At 44.5% G+C, this 7,500-nt stretch overlaps 1 protein-coding gene across 2 annotated transcripts in view; it reads left to right on the top strand.

The window, feature by feature from the left end:
- Positions 1-7,500, top strand: part of mtmr11 (myotubularin related protein 11) — a 28,073-nt gene that overhangs the window by 3,014 nt on the left and 17,559 nt on the right. Inside the window, exon 1 of one of the 2 annotated variants that reach the window (XM_058376440.1) lies at positions 5,680-5,926. The exons of the other annotated variant lie outside the window; for it this stretch is intronic. The gene's annotated coding sequence lies outside the window, so the exon portion shown is untranslated. Of the gene's footprint in view, positions 1-5,679; positions 5,927-7,500 lie in introns of those variants that run through there. 2 annotated transcript variants of the gene reach the window in all.

Genomic DNA, 7,500 nt, shown 5'->3' with positions numbered 1-7,500 from the left:
CGTGGCTTTGTTAGATTTCGGTTGCTATCATTTCCAGTGTTTACATATTTCATGCTAGCTTCATTCTCAGATTAGATTAGCGTTAACCTTCTCATAGCACTGCTAGGTTTATTCTTCTTCCACACGTCTCCGTGTTCTCCGCTTCACGCTAGATGATGCCGCGGCTCTTCCGTCTTTCCTCAGACAGCAAACATCTGAAAGGGAAAACGCTGACACTGGAGACTCCTTCCATAAATGTTTGAGTTTTACTCTGACGTGAGTTGATATGTCTCACGTGTCGTGTCTACGTGTGTAAAATGATTATTATTCATGATTAATTATTTTTTTAGTTATGGAGACGTTCATCTGCGAACAAAACCAAACAATCTTAATTTAGATTCTTTTTCCTGTTTTCAAGGTTTTTTCTCTCTCTCTCTCTTTCTTTTTTTCTCTCTCTCTCTATCACTCTTTCTCTCTTTGTCTTTCTCTCTCTCTCTCTCCCTCCCTCCTTGCCTCTTTCTTTCTTTCTTTCTTTCCTTCTTTCCTTCTTTCCTTCTTTCTTTCTTTCTTTCTTTCTTTCTTTCTTTCTTTCTTTCCTTCTTTCTTTCTTTCTTTCTCTCTGTCTCTCTGTCTCTCTCTTTCTGTTTGTCTCTCTCTATCGCACTTTCTCTTTGTCTCTCTTTCTCTCTTTCTGTGTCTTTCTCTCTGTGTCTGTCTCTCTCTCTGTCTCTCTGTCTCTCTCTCGCTCTCTCTCTCTCTGTCTGGTTATTTTGAGGAAACCCCTCACCCTCCCTGCTCAACTCCATCATGCATAATGATGATGGTCTCAACATCTGGCTGTTTCCATGGCAACCAGAGGCAAAAAGGAAAAAAACAAAAAGAGGAGCATGTGACATACCACGGCTATGCATATGGATATCGGAAAGGAATCCCTGTGTGTGTGTGTGTGTGTGTGTGTGTGTAGCATTTAGCAGGAGAGACAATATATGTTGGTCACACAGGATTGCTTGTTTTTTTCCTTCACCACTGCTGTATCCTGCCAGCTCTAACCGCTCGTCCATCCATTTCTAGGATAAAAGTCAGCGTGTGCACAGTTTCATTTCTGCTTTTAGAAACCCCAAAATAGGAATCTGTCATTTCTGGCATCACAACAGCACAGGCTTTCAATATTTTTTATAGTTTGGAACATTTTCCTGCACGGAAAAGAACACAAACAACAAAAAAATGTCTTCCTCATGAACATTTCCACCACAGTGCAGTGCTGTGTGCTGAGTTCTGATTGGTCAGGAGGTGTTGATTAATGTCCTCCAGCAGCGGCTCTGACGCAGGGTTAAAGCGCTCACTCTGATACCGAGTCTCAATGTATACCTTCCTCTTACCCTGAGAGGTGGTGGGACCAGTCGAGCAGTGCTAGTACACTATATTGCCAAAAGTTCCTGTTCCAACATGACTGCACAACAGGGCACAAAGCAAGGTCCATAAAGACATGGATGAATGAGTTTGGTGTGGAGGAACTGGACTGACCTGTACAGAGTCCTGACCTGAACACCTTTGGGATGAATTAGAGTGGAGACTGCGAGTCAGGCCTTCTCGTCCAACATCAGTCCCTGACCTCAGAAATGCGCTTCTTCTAGAGGAACGGTCAAAAATTCCCATAAACACACTCCTAAACCTTGTGGAAAGCCTTCCCAGGAGAGTTGAAGCTGTTATAGCTGTAAAGGGCGGGACAACTCCATATTACATTCATGTGCATGGAAAGGCAGACGTCCCAGTTTTGGTCTGGCTCGCAGTCCACTCTAATTCATCCCGAAGGTGTTCTATCAGGTTCACCCACATCTTCATGGATTATTTTCCTATAGCAGCATGACACTGTTTTTTCTTAGATTCAGTAGCTGATTTTAGATTTTCACAGTAAGCGGTTTTTTTTTTTTTAAGTCAACTTCCGTTCTGTTTTGTCAGCTCAGAGAAGTATTAGCTCATGGAATTCACACCTTAGTGGTGAAGTTAGGTAGATACGTGGGTGCAGTGAAAACATCTGCTGAATGCAACCACAGGTATTTCTGCTCGTTTTTTATCTTCTGTGGTCTGAGTGGTTTGAATACACAGCTGTCGGTGGTGTCGAGCAGCTGCGTGTGGTGTCTCAGTGGAAAAGTCGTTTACACTTTGCTGCAGACATGAGGAGGTGTAGTGCAGGGGAGAGGAAGCTGTTTTAGCTAAGAGGTCAGGGGTAGACTTGGTAGACTGGACTAAAGAAACTGTTTGGTCTCTAAAAAAACATCCACAAGTCATGATTAACTGTGCATTGCTCTGTTCTGTGGTACTCCTGGCTGGTTCGCTTTTTGCTAAAAAGCATGCAGCTGCTCAACCGTTCCTCATTTTCTTTCACAATTTGCTGATTCCCTATCAGCTCTCCTCTGTCACACCACAATAGTGTGAACCCCGACATGTGCTTCCACCAAGACACGTGAAGCCGGCCTGAGTAAAATCACGGTCAGCCCTCTTCCTCATACATGAGGTCATAGATGACCACCACGTCGTACCGTTGCTGTGACGGGCAGAGATCCATCCCTCCTCCTTCAGTTACGGCCGGCTGCATCTCCTAAACAGATCCTCCACTTTGGAGCCTCCTTGTTTTTGAATTAAGAAACAGATGCTTCTGGAAATCTAACCAGATGAACCAAACCTGACAGTCACAACATCCAACATCCTGGTGAAACAACAGCTATGAGAATGAATGTCTTTAATCTCCTTAATGGCCGGTGTAAGGAGTTTTGAGATGTTCCAGTGTACTGACTGGGATGTGTTCAGTGTCACCATGGAGATGAATGTAAACACGCTCCTGACCAGAAGGTTGTTGTTCTTCCTGAGACTCACTGTTAGGTCTGTGAGCTCTCAGGCTCTCCACTCTGCTGTAGTAGAAGTCAGGGATGTTGAGAACGAGGAAGTCCTGGATGGTGGAGATTGTTGACGGAGATCTGTGTGAGAGAGCAGCTGGATCTGGTGCAGATTTGTTTTCCTGTGGCTGGAGATCAAGACTGAAAAGCTACTGGTATAACAAACAAACACACACACCCTCTCACACACTCTTACACCCTCTCACACCCTCTCCCTGTGGACCAGAACTTCAAATGTAAGCAGGCTTTGACCTCTTTATCACTATAATTCTTTTTTTTTTTAATGATCTTTGCACCAAAAAAGACCGGAGTGTGTGATGGATTTTGTGTGAAAGAAGTGCTAACACTCCTAAGGTTGCACATTCTTTTTAGCCCGAGTTTCTATCTGCGGGAAAATTGACCCATATTCTAAATATTTAGACGGCGGCGTGAAGTACAGTTTACATTTGATCCAGGTGTGCAGAGAAAACGATCCGGCTTCACAGCAAAAGCATGACGCACCTCGACACGCCTCCAGGACCGCCGCTTTAAAAGGCTTCTGTTACTGTTTATGGGTTTTACAGCCCTGGAACTTTCCTCTCCGGTACGCCTGCCAGGCACAACAGAGGAGGGAACAGCCGAGCGAGTGAATAATCCCGGAGAAATGCTGCGACGATTAAACAGCAGTAAAGTCACACCGGGGGTTTAGCAGCTGTTTCGTCAGGCCACAGCTCGCTGATATGACAAATCCTCTCCTCCTCGTTGCTGCTCATGGCCTGGATCTTGTTAGGAGCGGCTGCTCACGGCCTCCAGTCCACTAGAAGGCGTAATTATGTTTTAAAAAAGATAATGAAATGTAATGTTTTGGGGTTTTCTATCAAGAGATCTTCAGTTGTATGGAATCATAATCATAACTAACTGGTAGGATTTTGGAATTGATTCAAACAAGGACAAGTGATGCTGGTGAGAATGTATACTGAGAGAGTGAGAGAGAGAGAGAGAGAGAGAGAGTGATAGATAGATAGATAGAGAGATAGAGAGATAGAGAGAGATGAGAGAATGAGAGAGATAGAGAGAGAGAAAAAGAGAGAGATTGAGAAATTGAGAGAGAGAGAGAGAGAGAGAATGAGAAAAAGAGAGACAGAGAGAGAGAGAGAGAGAGAGAGAGAGAGAGAGAGAGACTTTTTTGATAGATGTACTTTATTGAGAGATAGATAGACAGACAGACAGAAAGAGATTGAGAGAATGAGAGAGATAGAGAGAGAGAGAGAGATGAAGTGGTCTGATTTCTGACAGCAGTGTATTTATTGTGATATAAACCTTGTGTACTCGTTACAAGCTGAATTTTCAAACACAAATCTTTTTATAAAATATTTTGCTCGTTCTTTTTTGGAGCGTAAAATATTTTCATGGTGAAATAAAAGGATCTCTAACTTTTTTTTTTACTCTTTTATTTTATTATGTTTTTCATTTTGCTGGAGGTTTATTAAACCCTCGCGAGCGGTCAGACTGAGTGACGGTGATGTGGTGGTTAACTCAAACCTCTGCATGACGTGGACACGCAACGGGACGAGCCCATAAACCAGTATTTTTGTGGTGGTGATGTAAATCATTTCAAAGAGCCTCTTTCAGGTCACACCTCTCTCTGTCCTCTGTGTCTTTGTCCAATCACGGAGAAGACGATAGAAATAAAAGGACATAAAGCACAACAAAGCAGCATGTGGTGTGTAACCAGGCCGGCTATTTATGAGCTTCACCTCACTGAAGGTTGATACACACACACACACACACACACACACACACACACATACACATATACACACAAACACACACACATACACATATACACACACAGAGGTCTATTGTGCTTTTTATTCAGAGAGTAATAAAGTTAACAGTGTGAGGTTTATGCTTGTCGACCTGCTGTTTTTCACTGAGGAGGAGGAGGAGGAGAGGAAAAGACTGAATTCTACTCCCACAGAAGCTGGAAAGCTGAGAGAGAGAGAGAGAGAGACAGAGAGAGAGAAAGCAATGAGAGAGAGGGAGGGAGGGAGAGAGAGAGAACATTGAGTGAGAGAGAGAGAGAGAGAGAGGGAGAGAGAACATTGAGAAAGAGAGAGAAAGCAATGAGAGAGAGTGAGAGAGAAAGCAATGAGAGAGAGGGAGAGAGAGAGAGAACATTGATAAAGAGAGAGAAAGCAATGAGGGAGGGAGGGAAAGAGAGCTGCAGAGAGAGGGAGAAAGAGAAAATTGAGAGAGAGAGAGAGAACATTGATAAAGAGAGAGAAAGCAATGAGGGAGGGAGGGAGGGAAAGAGAGCTGCAGAGAGAGGGAGAAAGAGAAAATTGAGAGAGAGAAAGAACATTGAGAGAGAGTGAGAGAGAAAGCTGAGAGAAAAAGCAATGAGAGAGAGAAAGCGGTGGTCATGTGACTGAGTTACAGAACTGAAACCTCAGCAGAGCAGACACACTGTGGTATGTGGAGTTAGAGGAACAGAAATGAAGTGAAGCAGATTATGAACTGGATTATTTTCCTTTCACACCACAGCAATTTTCCAAGTTTTATTGATTTATAGAACAATACCGCTTTTTTTTTCTCACTTTTTTGTCTCAATGAAGCGTAAACTCTTCTAAAGACATCGAAAACGTTTCAGCTCTGACACTGGAGACTCCTTCCATAATCATAACCCACACACACACACACCCACACACACACACACACACACCTCATTCACAAAAGATATCTGGATTAGAGTAAGAGCAAGAATATTAATCAGCATCTGACCAATCGGATTGGAGAATTTAACCGCACTGTGATGTAATGTTGTGTATTGTGAAACATCACAGAATCCATCACACACACACACACGTCGGCTCCTCGGTGTGTGTAAGAGGAAGCTCCTCTCCGCCGGTTCGTGTGGCAGGATGTCGCAGTGCCGCTTTGAAGAGCACATGAATGAGTCCATGGTTCTCACGCCGCATGAAGCTCGCATTGTTCTGCTTCTCAGCGTGAGAGGAGACGAAGAGGAGGAGGACGAGGAACAGCTTCTCCAACAGAACAGCCTCTTGTGAAAGGTGGGCTTTGACACACAGGCTTCCATTTCTGTCGACTCGGGAAAGAAAAAAGAGCTCGTGTCTGGGTTTTTTGCTGCCGAGCTCAGTGTTTTTATGCTGTTGGAATCCTCCGAGGCAGGGGGCAGCGGGCTCTTGACCGCTAAGTGGAGCCACATGTTCTCCCGGTTCTGCGGCTTCTGTGGAACTCGCTTGTAACTCGGCGTCGGCTGCCAGAAACGCTCTGGAAAGAGAACGGAGAACCAGAACCTTGGAGCTTAATGGAAACATGAAGTCATGGGAGTATGTGTGGACGGTTTGGACCCGGCACTAAACCCTGCGGATGGAGGAGAGGTCACATGTTTCCTGTTTAACCTTTTCATTAAAAAAAAAATTTAAATCACCTCCAAATTATTTTTTAAATTATTTCATTTTCATTTTATAGATCCTCATTAGATCTTTCTATTAAATAAAAATACATTTATATATTTTAAAAAATCTGTGCTTGTCTACATTGAACATCTTGAGACTTGCTGCTAAAACAGCCCTGACCCGTCGAGGCCTGGACTCCACCAGATCCCTGAAGGTGTGCTGTAGTATCTGGCACCAAGATGTTGTAAGTTGCAAGGTGGAGCCTCCATGGATCAGACTTGTTTGTCCAGAACATCCTACAGATGCTGGATTGGATTGAGATCTGGGGAATTTAGAGACCACCTAAAACTCGTTGTTCTGGTCATCAAACCATTCCTGAACCATTTCTGCTTTGTGGCACGGTGCATTATCCTGCTGAAAGAAGCCACAGCCATCAGGGAATACCGTCTCCATGAAAGGGTGTAGATGGTCTGCAACAATGTTTAGGTAGGTGGTACGTGTCAAAGCAACATCCACATGGATGGCAGGACCCAAGGTTTCCCAGCAGAACATTGCCCAAAGCATGACACTGCCTCCACCGGCTCGCCTTCTTCCCATAGTGCATCCTGGTGTCATGTGTTCCCCAGTAAAGAGACGCACACGCACCCGGCCAGCCACGTGATGTAAAAGAAAATGTGATTCATCAGACCAGGCCACCTTCTTCCATTGCTCCGTGGTCCAGTTCTGATGCTCACGTGCCCATTGTTGGTGCTTACACCACAAAATGTCCTGCACTGTGTATTCTGACCCCTTTCTATCAGAACCAGCATTCACTTCTTCAGTAATCTGAGCAACAGTAGCTCATCTGGATCGGATCACACGGGCCAGCCTTCACTCCCCACGTGCATCAATGAGCCTTGACCGCCCATGACCCTGTCGCCGGGTCACCACTGTTCCTTCCTTGGACCACTTTTGATAGATACTGACCACTGCAGACCGGGAACACCCCACAAGAGCTGCAGTTTTGGAGATGCTCTGATCCAGTGGTCTAGCCATCACAATTTGGCCCTTTTGGTCAAACTCGCTCAAATCCTTACACTTGTCCATTTTTCCTGCTTCTAACATCAACTTTGAGGACAAAATGTTCACCTGCTGCCTAATATATCCCACCCACTAACAGGTGCCATGATGAGGAGATACTCAGTCTTATTCACTTCACCTCTCAGTGGTCATAATGTTATGGCTGA

Source organism: Hemibagrus wyckioides, linkage group LG23 (assembly GCF_019097595.1).
Source record: "Hemibagrus wyckioides isolate EC202008001 linkage group LG23, SWU_Hwy_1.0, whole genome shotgun sequence".
In the NCBI taxonomy this organism is placed as follows: domain Eukaryota; kingdom Metazoa; phylum Chordata; class Actinopteri; order Siluriformes; family Bagridae; genus Hemibagrus; species Hemibagrus wyckioides.
Note: the sequence above shows the minus strand (reverse complement) of the source record. Positions and strands in the feature narration are given on the sequence as shown.